Below are 13,865 nucleotides of genomic sequence, written 5' to 3' on the forward strand. Positions count from 1 at the left end.
GCCAACACTGCAGGCTCCAAATGGTCTGAGATTCCTTGTGCGTGCTCAGTTGCTCAGTCGTGTCCGACTCATTGCAACCCACGGAATGTAGCCCACCAGGCTCCTCTGTCCATGGGATTCTCCAGGCAAGAATACTGGAGTGGGTTACCATTTCCTTCTCCAGGGGATCTTTCCCACCCAGGGATCGAACTTACATCTCCTGTGACTCCTGCATTGGCAGCTGGATTCTTTACCACTGAGCCACCAGAGAGGCCAAGGGATTCATTAACTTTTACCTTTCTATCAAGCAGGCTCTTGTTTGAACTTACTTGAGGCTTCGGTCCCTCACTTAGTCACATGCTTGGCCTTGCTCACTGCATCTGTGTCTACACTGCAGTCATTCTCTCCCCAGGGACTCCAAGCAACAGCTGGAGATCTGTTTCGTTGCCACCAATGGGGGAGCAGGAGTGCTGCTGGCACCTACAGGGTAGAGGGGCATCTACACAGATGGGCAGGCCCCCCAGTGAAGCATTATCCAACCAGATGCACCGATGCTGAGGTTAAGAAACCCTGGTCTAGTGTGAGTTCTGCCACAAATTCCAATCAAGTGCCTCGAAAACTAAAGCTACACAGAAAAACAACTTGTTAAAATTTCTTAACTTTTAGTTTCCAGACATTGCTGAAATTGCCCTTCAATATTATGTTAGAGTTTTTAGTGATTTTGAAAGCATAAGATGAAGAAAATATGTCTGCTTTTAAACTAACTGAAAATACTAGTGTTCTGAGTGAAAGTAACTGATTGTGGTAAGAGTTTTAAATGTGATCATGTGCATGAGATGTCTGCCACACTGTTGTTAGTTTTTCATGAGACAATTTACGTTATTGATGTAACATGTTTCAAGTGATTTATTCAATTTTCATTTATTCTTTAACTGAACCTACATTAAGTCATTTGCTCCTTTCAAAATGCATTTCACCTCAAATGTGGAAGGGGAGGAAGTTTTCCAGATCACAAGTGTAGCATCCTCATGCCCAGTGGTTCTGATTTACAAGTAACACAACATTTACTTTTCTGCTAACAATCTGATACATTTATCATTGAGGAAAAATATAAAGGCTAAAAATACATGAAATACTGTGAACTTTTCATTACTCATTGTATTAATCAGGGTTCTCTCAGTCTAGTTCAGTCGTTCAGTCATGTCTGGGAGTTTGTGATCCCGTGGACTGCAGCATGCCAGGCATCCTTGTCCATCACCAACTCCCAGAGCTTGCTCAAACTCATGTCAGTGATGCCATCCAACCATCTCATCCTCTGTCGTCCCCTTTGCCTCCCGCCTTCAATCTTTCCCAGCATCAGGATCTTTTCCAATGAGTCAGTTCTTCCCATCAGGTGGCCAAAGTGTTGGAGTTTCAGCATCAGTACTTCCAATGAATACTCAGGACTGATCTTCTTTAGGATTGACTGGTTTGATCTCCTTGAAGTCCAAGGGACTCTCAAGAGTCTTCTCCAACACCACGGTTCAAAAGCATCAATTCTTCGGTGCTCAGCTTTCTTTATAGTCCAATTCTCACATCCATACATAACTACTGGAGAAACCATAGCTTTGACTGGATGGACCTTTGTCCCCTAAGTAATGTCTCTGCTTTTTAATATGATGTCTAGATTGGTCATAGCTTTTCTTCCAAGGAACAAGCGTCTTTTAATTTCATTGCATAGAGAACCAGGGTTGTCTAAAGAAATATAATCAATATGACATATGTGTGCATGTATATATATGTAGGGGCTTCCCAGGTGGCACTAGTGGTAAAGAAACCACCTGCCAATGTAGGAGACACAGGTTCGATCCCTGATCCGGGAAGATCCCACAAGTCGCAGAACAATTAAACCCGTGCCCCACAACTGCTGAGCCTGTGCTCCAGAGCCCGGGAACCGCAACAAGAGAAGCCACTGCAGTGAGAAGCCTGCACATCTCAACTAGAGAGTAGCCCCTACTCACCACAGCTGGAAAAGAACCCTCGCAGCAACGAAGATCCAGCAGAGCCAAAAAATAAACTAAAAAAAAAAATTTTTTTATGTTTAAAAGGGAGAAGAGGGAGAGCAGAGGCAGGGGGCGACAGGCTCCGAGGACCCTGTGACCCTGCAAACCTCTGCTAACCACGCCCCCTGGACTAGCCGCCCCCAGCAAACCTCCTCTAACCACGCCCCCCTGGGCTCAACCCAAGTGCGTCCCACTCAGTTCTCCTCTGGCAGATGCTGGCTGTACATCCTCAATGAGAAAGGAAATAAACAAACTCATAAATAGACACCACAGAAACCTGCACTGAGAGTGGAGGTGGGCGCACAGACAGCACACCTGGAAGTGTGACCCAGCCCCCCGCACGCGGATGGCACGGACTCCTTACCTCTCTGGAAGAACAAGTCCCTTCCGGGAAGTGCATCCTCACCTGGGAGTCAGACACGAAGCGTGCTCTAACCTGCAGAGCTGTGCCTGGTTCACGTTCCGTGTTTCTCTCTCTAAGACGATCCGTTAGTGAGCCACGTTCAGTACATTAGGGCTGAATCAGGTGCCATTGATCTCCTTGTTTTTGCTCCACTGGCTCCATATCCTCTCCCTGCACCTCCTTGAATTCAGATTTCTCTCCTAGTTGACTTTTCCCTCTGCTTTGTCCTCAGAGTCATTGTCGTCTCCAGATGACAATTCTTCCTAATATGAATACCACCCTAAGTCTCCTCTCCACCGATTCTGTCATCCCACTTTCATTGTCCTCATTTCTGACCTTACCCTGTGTCTTGGGTTTTCTCCTCACCTCCCGTAGAAGAGGACATGTTCCCAACACCACCCAGGGGTGAGCCCTGCGGTCACCTGCACATTCAGGTCCTCAGAAGGGGCTGCCCTATCGCAGGGGCTCAGCAAAGAGGATCTGCCACCTTCCAGGTCTGATTCCACGTGACAAGTGAACTCTGCACCAGAAAATTCAGTTGCCCTCTCCTGACACAACAGCTCTGGTGGCCAGGGTATTTGATGACACTGCACAAGAGGAGACCCTGGAGAAGGAAATGGCAAACCATTCCAGTATTCTTGCCTGGAGAATCCCATGGACAGAGGAGTCTGGCAGGCTGCAGTGCGTGGGGTCACAAAGAGTCTGCACAACTAAGTAACTAAAGCCACTAAACTGAAGCAACTAAACACCAACAACACAAGAGGAGACGTTCTTGAGTTCTATGAGCTAGTACCTGTGACTTCTTTCCAAAGTGTTCCTTTTGCACTCAAGCTGTCTTATGCACACCAGCTTTAAGGTTATAGTGCTCTTTGCCTCTAACATGTTTCATTCCTGGTTTCCAGAAAGAACGGCGGTGATGTTTCATGCCAGGCCCCAGCTTTACCCTCGCTTCTGGGTCAGCATGCCCTCTGGTGTGATGTACCAGAGACTGTTGACACTGGGTCAGAAGCCAGTTTTGAACAAAGGCTGATGCTAACATCTTCCTCTTCCTGTGTGAGTGGTTATCTCCTCGCGTTCGCTCCTGAGCACAGTGACTTCCGGGAGAAGGTCTCCAGCTTGGAAAACTGGGGGCAGATTTTAGGGGAACTAGGAGCTCGTCCCTCCTCTCCCTCCATGTAGGGACATTTGCTGTTGTTCCTCAGCCTATGCAGGAAGGAGAGGAAACCCTCCAGGAGGAACCTGAGCAGCCCTGACGGCTCCATTAGACCCTGGCAGAGGCCCAAGGAGACCACCAAGCTCGCTCATAAATGCACGGTGTCTAATAAACATGTGGTGATGATTTCTATGATACATTTATTGAGCAGAAGAAATGCGCTACATTTAAAAATGCATGCACTCTGCTTTTCATACCTCCTGATGGGTGTGTAGAAACTGCTAGCCGTATGTCTTCCCCGGTAACTGCATCTTGCTATCCTGGCCTGAGGGCTGCCCACGGCCACCATTCTGCTCATGTGCTGGGGGTTATCTGTGGATCGAGGGCTGACGGCCATCCCACGTCAGGACCACTTAACTGTGGGGCGAGCTTCCGTCTACAGATTGCGTCAAGGATGCTTAACTGTGGGACAAGCTTCTGTCTACAGATTGCGTCAAGGAGGCTTACTGAGCCCAGTGGATTTTTTGTTCTATGTCTCCAGAGGAAAGCATTCGTTTGAGCTTTCAAAGTGAGGGATTTGCTTCTTCACCCCAAAACTACACACACACACATACGTACAAACGCCATCTCGTACCCTGAATCCACTTCAGATATAGAAATCGCTGCAGGAAACCAGGATCCTCGCAGCCCCTTCTGTTTGGAGAACAACAGCAAGAAATTGGTTCCTCGGGGAATTTTCCCCAACAACCATGACGTTACAAGCACTTTATCAACTCAGGCAAAGTGTCTTAAACAGCACGTGTTTAACAAGTGGGAAACCGCAAGTTGTGTTTCAAACCAGAAATTGGTGCTCTGTGCTCACTTTCTCTAAACTCTGCAAAGAAAAGAATAAACCCAGTCAATAGAAAACTCTTAAATCAAGTGAAATCTGTTTTTCTTCCTTCTACTCCTTAAAAGCTAGAAGTCAGCAAAACGACCCAACCAAGGCAGAGAAGGCACATTTTGGGACCCAGCACAGGAAGGCCAGTACTCAAAATGCCCCCCCAATTTTCGCACCTGCAACTATTTTCAAGCTCAATGATAGAAGTAAAATGGGTCACTTGTGAGCTGAACTCAGCACTGGCTCCTTATTTTGACTGCATCAGAATCATCTTCTAGTGAAATTATATTTTACAAGCAATTTTTGTGTCTGCATGCAAGGGCTGAAATGAACCACTGCAAAAACAACAACAACTGCTCTCCTTAAAACTTAGTAAAACACAAAACGTGTTTGTCATGTTCTCCCCTCCTTACTTTTCTAAGATGATAAATTAACACTTGCCACACATGCAGAATCAAAAACAGCTAAAATAAATTCAAAGTCTCTCATGTTTTGTTTTCCCAAAAAAAAAGGTCTGGGTTTAAGTCTATCAGTTATGCTTAAGAAAAATTCTTGTGATAAAAATGACCCAGCTTATCTCCAAATCCACTCAGAAAAAAATATTGTCTTATTTTTTTCTGAGTTTTTGTGTTTAAAAATAGTCTGCAATTCCCGCAACTCCTGTCTTTCTGCACAGAGGAAGTTGTATATGTGTCCATGTTACCACAAGCTTACCAAGGTCTTAAGTGCAATAAAGATAAATGAATGAACTCACTTAGAGAAAGTGCCCGTGACTAGACCCCAAGGGGCTCATATGGGGAGGAATTGGGGCGGACACATGAGACACCCAGGATGCAGAGTTTAGGGGAGCCCTGGGGAGCTGGCCCTGCCCTGGAGGGACCCCAAGCAGGAGGCTAGCTTTCTCCCTCCCCTGAGTCTGGGTCACTCTGGAGTCCTCAAGGATGAGGAGACCAGGCAGGGATGGTCCTTCTCACAGACTGTGGCCCTCACAGCCAGAACTGGAAGCCCCCATGCACCCTCTCCTGCTGTTTAACCTGTGACGCTGAACTGGGCGAGTCCTTTGAGTAGGAGCCCTCCCTCCCTGTCCACTGTTCCAGGGAAATGTGGGTGAAGGTGGGGGGCTCTGTGCTGGTTGGAGGTGCAGAGATGTCTTTGCACTCTGAAGGCAGAACTTGGGAGTCATGTTCACGGGGCCAGACAGGCTGGGTGCGTCTATCTGGACCCCAGCTCTCAGGGGAGCAGCCCCCGGGGCTCACCGGCTCTCCGGCCCACGGGCATTGTTGCGGTTAGCCGGGCCGCGGCGGGCGGTGGCGAGAACTGCCCTGGCAGTGGGGCCAGGCCCGCTCATGTGGAAGGGCAGCCGCGCTCATTCCCAGGCCCCCAGCCATTAGGGAGCGAAGCAGCTCATTAGAGGTCCTCCCCTCTCAACGCCAATTACCCCCAGATAATGACGGCCTGGCCACTCTCTGCCTGCCCGTCCTCTCGGCTGGCGCATCCTCACCCAGGCCTGGCCTCCCCCCACCAGCCTGGGAACTCGGCCCCCAGCTGGTCTCTGTCCAGTGCTGGTCGGAAGGCGGGTGGGGTGCCCCCCCAGAGCCGGCTGGTAGAGGCGCCCCGGTCGTCCTCTTCCAGAGGAGCCGGCTGTGAGTGGCAGAGGTTGCCATGTTTCTTCTCATTGCAGAAAACACTACAGAAGAAAAAGCCAGCCTGAGCCCCTCCCCATGGCATATTAGTTTAGGAGTAAAAGGAATGACTGGAAAAGGAAATGGTGACCCCTTCCAGTGTTCTTGCCGGGGAAATCCCATGGACAGAGGCCAGGCTACAGCCCCCCAGGGTCGCAAGAGTGGGACATGACTTAGTGACTAAACTGACACTACCAAAAGGAGCGGCAGGGAAGCCAGAAACGAGAGAGGGAAACACTTCCCATGAAAGCAGAAAACAGCCTGAATCTGTTCAGAAGCTGCCTCTTCACCAGGGACTGCCTCTGGACTGAGGCCCTGGGCTCGGGCGCTGCTGGGCACATACTTTTGTCTGCTATCACCAAGCTTAACTTGCTCCTCACTCTCTGACCTGCGTACTTCACTATCTGTGCTGCAAATTCACATCGAGTTTGAAAGCCACGACTTTTTTGTTTGTTGTGTTGTTGTTGTTCAATTGCTCAGTCATGTCCAACTCTTTGCAACCCCATGAACTTCAGCACACCAGGCTCCCCTGTCCTCCACTATCTCTTGGAGCTTGCTCAAGAGTTGGTGGTGCCATCCAACCATCTCATCCTCTGTCATTCTCTGCTTCTCCTGCCCTCAATCTTTCCCAGCATCAGGGTCTTTTCCAGTGAGTTGGCTTTTCACATCAGGTGACCAAAGTTGTTGTTTGTTTTTTAATTTATTTATTTTTAATTGGAGCACAACTGCTTTACAATATTGTGTTGGTTTCTGCACACACATCAAGATGAATCAGCCATAAGTGTACATATGTCGCCTCCCTCTTGAACCTCCCTCCCACCTCCTACCTCGTCCCACCCCTCTAGGTTGTCACAGAGCACCAGGTTTGAGTGTCTTGCATCATACAGCAAATTCCCACTGGCTGTCTGTTTTACATATGGTAGTGTATATGTTTCCACACTACTCTTTCAATTCATCCCAGGTTCTCCTTCCCCTGCTGTGTCCACACATCTGTTCTCTATGTCTGTGTCTCCACTGCTGTCCTGCAGAGAGATTCATCAGTACCATCTTTCTAGAGTCCACATATATGCATTAATATACAATATTTGTTTTTCTCTTCTTGACTTACTTCAATCTGTATAATAGGCTCTAGGTTCATCCACCTAGTTAGAACTGACTCAAATGTGTTCTTTTTTATGCCTAAGTAATATTCCATTGTACATATGTACCATAACTTCTTTATCCATTCATCTGTCAATAGACACCTGGATGAAAGCCACGATCTTTAATTTCCAGCTTTCTGGCCACGTCAAGCAGTTTGTGTTTGATCACCTGTGCCCTCACCTGCAGCTCCTGCCTTATATCTGGTGCCACTGAGAAATGTCACATGACTCACATCTGACCCTGTTAAGGGAATGTCTCCAGGGCTGTCACTGTCATGAGAAAATGGATCATCCCATTGTTTCACTATCTTAAATGAATCCACTTGTTTTCTCTGTCATGTCAATACTCTTTCAAAGACTCAGCAGCACATTTTGGAAACTGTTATTTTACGGGCAGATCTGGTTCACGGGAACTGATGAAGGGGGTGTCTTCAAAGATCATCCAAACAGCACGGAGTCCATCCTTTAGAGGGACACGAATGGTCAGGAGAGGCAGAGCCCACGCTTCCTGATGTCCTAAACTAACATCCCAGAGTCCCAGTGGAAAAAAGTCACAACTGTTTGTATAGTAACAGAACTACCGAAAACGACACAAAATCAGCTGTGCAAACGGCCAAAGCTAAGACTCTCTTCGGTTTATTCTGCGACAGGGTGAGAATGTAAATGGTGGTTTCCAGGTGGAAAATGAATCCAAAGAATGTAGGCGCCCCCTTGTGGACAGAGCCATCAGTGCCCTTCAGGTGCCTCGTTTACATCACTGTGTGTGGGTTCAGTCGCATCTGAGCGACCCCGTAGTCTGTAGCCTGACAGGCTCCTCTGTCCCTGAGATTCTCCAGGCAAGAACACTGGAGTGCCATGCCCTTCTCCAAGGGATCTTCCAGACCCAGGGGTTGAACCCATGTATCTTACGTCTCCTGAATTGCAGATGGGTACCACTGAGCCTGCGGGGAAGCCCTATTTACATTAGAAGTGTTAGTTGCTCAGTCACGTCCGACTCTTTGTGATTCCCTTCTCCAGGGGATCTTCCCAACCCAGGGATTGAACCCGGGTTTCTTGTATTGCAGGCAGATTCTTTACCGTCTGAGACACCAGGAACACCTAGGGCCTAAATGGCAGGTAAGTTTCCCAAGATCTTCACCTTCGTAATTACTGCTCAGATGAACATGCACCCTCTAGGCAAGAACATCAGAGCTTCGTATGCTATGTAATCAGGGTCCTTGACCCCAAAAGTCTCCCTAGCAGACCCACTGTGGGTCTCCCGAGCCCCAAGTGCTAGTGGCTCTGTGGCTGTCCCCCTCTCAGGGCACTCAGGGCTTCCCCGGTGGCTCAGTGGTTAAGAACCTACTCTGCAGTGCATAGGACACTGGTTCCATCCCTGGTCCCAGAAGATCCCACATGCCACGGGGCAACTAAGCCCGTGCACCACAACTACTGAGCCTGTGCTCTAGAGCCCAGGAGCTGCAGGTACTGAAACCAGTGGGCCCTAGAGCCCGTGCTCTACATCGAGAGAAGCCACCGCAATGAGAAGCCCACGGACCACCACTAGAGAGTAGCCTCCTCTCTCTGCAATGAGAGAAAGCACAGCAACGAAGACCCAGCGCAGCCAAATATAAAAATGTTTTAATAAATAAAATTTTTAAAAATGAGAGCTTGTGATAAATGAAAAATACACTTTCTTAAAAAAATCCACCCAAGTCAAATGCACTTGGATGGAGGCATGAGGATGTGACAGAGGTTAGCAGCGACACCTGAACTGAAAGGGAAGCAGGGTCCCTCAGTGGCAGCTGAACCCACAGTGGCCTGGCCGGCGGGGAGGAGTGGGGGCCAGGACACACCTGGCCTCTCCTTTCTGTCTGTGGGATCCAAGCTGAGGACCTGCCTACCACATGGCCCAGAAAAACGATTTTTTATCATCTGTCAAGGCAGGAGACACATCTATGGCCACCGTCCATTTAGAGAAGCTGTGTGCATGTTGTACAAGAATCCATCCATTAAGACAGATAAGAAAACAAGGAGAGTTGAAGGTAGGGAAGAAGTAAACAGGACTTCAGTCGTTAACACCCTAACACAACAGGCTTTGCGTTTGCTAGTCTGTGTGTAGAATGCAAAAGTATTAAAGCCTGGTAACGCGATGGTGTTTGGTTTTTTGTCTCTTTTCTTTTTCTTTTTTTTTTTAAGTGAACTTTTTATCTAGAGGGAAGTCCCTAATGAGGAGTCGGTAAGTCTGGACTAGTGCAAGAGCAGTAGAGAAACATCCAATCTCTGGGCTCATATTACTTCCTTTGTAAAATTAGAGGGTTAATTTAAAATTTTCCAAGGCTTCTTCCAAATCTAAAATTATATACTGCCTCTAACAACTCAACAAAAATTTTCAATTTCCATCTTTTATTTTTCTTAACTCTAGTTTTGTATATCCATTATTCTGCCTCATTTTTATGGCATGTACATGAGTGAGCCATGATCCTACCAAAAATGACTCAGTTGGGGGAGAGTCAGCTCTGAAAAGACAGTAAATCAGTAACGTGGTTCCTCAACCTTCTCCCAGGTTGGGGAGAGCACAGCCCCAGGGTGAGGGAGGACAACTGGATCAGACTCTGCTAGGCTCCTAGCCTCAGCCCCACTGCACCCAGTTTAACGATGTGTACTCCTCCGGCCGCTGGGACGCATGAAAGGTCTCACACCCAGAGCATCCTGCCAGCTGCGTGAAGCCACTTATATCGGCCATTACTACCCACACTAGTTCTAAGGAAAAGGTTTTTCTTCTTCTTAGTATACAAGGCTTACCGGGTGGCTCTGTGGTAAAGAATGTGTCTTGCCTGCCAATGCAAGAGACACAGGAAAACGTGGGTTCAGTCCCTGGGCGGGGAAGATCCCCTGGAGGAGAAAATGGCAACTCACTCCAGTATTCTTGCCTGGAGAATCCCATGGACAGAGGAGCCTGGCAGACTACAGTCCATGAGGTCATAAAAGGTCAGACATGACTTAGCAACTGAGCACCCGAATACAGTCAGCATATAAGAAATTTGCATAACAAAATTTATCGTGAAAAAAGAGTTTTTAAAATTTTCTGCTCAATGAGTCTTTCAGAAATAAAATTAACTTCCAGAGAATTCAAACATTTCTATCATTATACATAAAGGACAAATGGGTCTTTTTCTCATATCATTAGTACAAATATTAGAAGAATGATAATACCTTTTCCTCTATTCAGATAGCACCTCTTTTCCCAAGGAGTTCGATGTGTTTCTCAAAAGTATTTTCTTTAAATGTCTTGACTACAGGAAATAATCTTAGTTACATACTCTTTGTCATCTCCAGTATCATTTTTAAAAGCATCACATTTTAAGATAGACTTTACTATTAATTATTACTATTAACAATAATAATGCTAATTATGATCATTAGCCCTTGGCAGCTGCTCACACGGAGAAACTAAAGACTCAATGAGCTTCTTCGAGTTTAGCGTTTCCGTGAAACATATAATTTTGAAATACTGAAAATAGATTTAAACACTAGTAATTCTGTATTTGTGTCCTTAATAGTGACGTAATAGATTTCTTTCCTACTTAGTTTTTTCCAGCTGCATACATAGCAATTACCCAAAACTCTGTAATTCACGTTAGACTTAGATCCAGAGACCCCAATAAATCTTTCTGGAGTTTGGAGTAAAATATATCAATTAACATTGTTAAACCTGACGTGATTTATTATGCTTCTTCATTAAGCTTATTTGAGAGCCTAGAGACAAATATATATGTGTGTATGTATGTATATGCATTTTTATGTATATATGTATGTGTGTATAAGTATGTATATATCTATATATATATATATGTATATGTAGATGTGCGTGCATTCTCAGTCACTCAGTCATGTATGATTCTTTGCAACCCTATGGACTGTAAAATTCTCCAAGTGAGGCTTCAACAGTACGTGAACCAAGAACTTTCAGATGTTCAAGCTGGATTTAGAAAAGGCAGAAAAACCAAAAATCAAATTGCCAACATCCGTTGGATCATACAGAAAGCAAGAGAGTTTTAGAAAAACATCTACTCTGCTTTATTGACAATGTCAAAGCCTTTGACTGTGTGAATCACAACCACCTGTGGAAAATTCTTCAAGAAATGGGAATATCAGACCATTTTACCTGCCTCCTGAGAAATCTGTATGCAGGTCAAGAAGCAACAGTTAGAACAGGACATGGAACAACAGACTGATTCCAAATTGGGAAAGGAGTACGTTAAGGCTGTGTATTGTCACCGTGTTTACTAACTTATATGCAGAGTGTCGGTGGTGGTGGTTTAGTCCCTAAGTTGTGTCCGACTCTTTCGATCCCATAGACTGTAGCCCATCAGGCTTCTCTGTCCATGGAATTCTCCAGGCAAGAATACTGGAGTGGGTTGCCATTTCCTTCTCCAGGGGATCTTCCTGACCCAGGAATTGAACCTGGGTCTCCTGCATTGCAGGCAGATGATTTACTAACTGAGCTATGAGGGAAGTCCCCATATGAAGAGTACATCATGTGAAATGCTGGGCTGGATGAAGCGCAAGCTGGAATCAAGATTGCTGGGAGAAATATCAATAACCTCAGATACGCAGATGACACCACCCTTATAGCAGAAAGTAAAGAGGAATTGAAGAGCCTCTTGATGAAAGTGAAAGAGGAGAGTGAAAAAGTTGGCTTAAAACTCAACATTCAGAAAACTAAGATCATGGCATCTTGTTCCCTCACTTCATGGCAAATAGATGGGGAAACAATGGAAACAGTGACAGATTTTATTTTCTTGGGCTCCAAAATCACTGCAGATGGTTACTGCAGCCATGAAATTAAGACGCTTGCTCCTTGGAAGAAAAGCTGTGACCAACCTAGACAGCATATTCAAAAGCAGAGGCATTACTTTACCAACAAAGGTCCGTCTAGTCAAAGCTATGGTTTTTCCAGTGGTCATGTATGGATATGAGAGTTGGGCCATAAAGAAAGCTGAACCCTGAAGAACTGATGCTTTTGAACTGTGGTGATGGAGAAGACTCTTGAGAGTCCCTTGGACAACACGGAGATCCAACCAGTCGATTCTAGAGGAAATCAGTCCTGAATATTCATTGGAAGGACTGATGCTAAAGCTGAAACTCAGATACTTTGGCCACCTGATGGGAAGAGCTGACTCCTTAGAAAAGACCCTGATGCTGGGAAAGATTGAAGACAGGAGGAGAAGGAGACAACAGTGGATGAGATGGTTGGGATGGCATCACCGACTCAATGAACATGAGTTTGAGCAAGCTCTGAGAGTTAGTGATGGACAGAGAAGCCTGGCATGCTGCAGTCCATGGGGTCGCAAAGAGTCAGACACGACTGAGCGACTGAACTGAACTGAACTGGGCTGTAGCCCACCAGGCTCCTCTGTCCATGGGATTCTCCAGGCAAGAATACTGGAGTGGGTTGCCATTTTCTACTCCAGGAAATCTTCCTGACCCAGGGTTCAAACCCATGTCTCCTGCTTTTCCTTCATTGGCAGGGAGATTCTTTACCACTGAGTCACATAGAAATCCCAGTATTAAGGATACATGATGATAAGGTTCAGCGTACCAACAAATTATTCCAATTTCAAAACTTATACCGCTCAAAATGTAAAAAGCAAATATTGCTAGGACTCCAGGAAGAAAGTAAAACTACAATCACACGATGTATATGCAAAGTAGAGAGATTTCAACATATCCTTCTCAAACAAGACATGTCAAGTAAACAAAAATAAAAACAATAGCAACTATAGCTATGGAAGAATTTGGGCACAACAAACAAGCATGACTTATCAACAGATGTAGGATGGATTTAATAATTAAAAAATAAACATTCTCCTCAAGCACAAATGGAACATTTACAAAAAGTAATATAAAGCAAGCCTTTACATTTTACAGAAATAACATATAAGTCACATTTGCTAAAGAATACAATGGGTTAACAAAAGAAAAAAAAAGTCCCTCTATTTGGAAATTAAAGACTTCTGAAAATGGGTCAAAGAAGATACCATAATGGAATTTTTTTAATGTTTATAAATAAATAATAGAAATACCATATTTGAGAACCTCCTGGGATATAGCAAAGGCAGTAATTCATGAAAATTTAAAGACTTAAATGCTTATTTTAGAAAAGAATGAAGACTGAAATTTAAGTGTGCACTTCAGTTAGTAAAAAGGGAAAAATAGAAATGAAACAAAGGAGAAAGAAGGAAAAATAAAACAGCAAAATAAATATCAACTTAAAAATAGGAAAACACAGAGGATAACAAAGAAATTGTCCTCTTATCCAATTATCTAAATCGGTGGCTTTCAAACTTCAATTTGCAAGAGATCATGTGGAGGGCTTGTTAAATGTGGGCTGTTCAGAATTATCCCCACAGTTTATGAGTCAGTAGGTCCGGGAGGGGCCCAAGACTCAACATTTCTAACAGACTCCCAGGTGGTGGTGGTGCTGCTTGTCCGGGGACCAAGCTTTAAGAATCACCGATCTGAGTTAATGTCTTTAAATCCTAACCAAAATAACTGTAAAAGCACTTTTAATTCCACTTATTGAAGACAAATTGCACATA

This window comes from Bos grunniens, chromosome 12 (genome assembly GCF_055505025.1).
Source record: "Bos grunniens cultivar Pamir isolate PY7600 chromosome 12, Bosgru_T2T1.0, whole genome shotgun sequence".
Classification (NCBI taxonomy): Eukaryota; Metazoa; Chordata; class Mammalia; order Artiodactyla; family Bovidae; genus Bos; species Bos grunniens.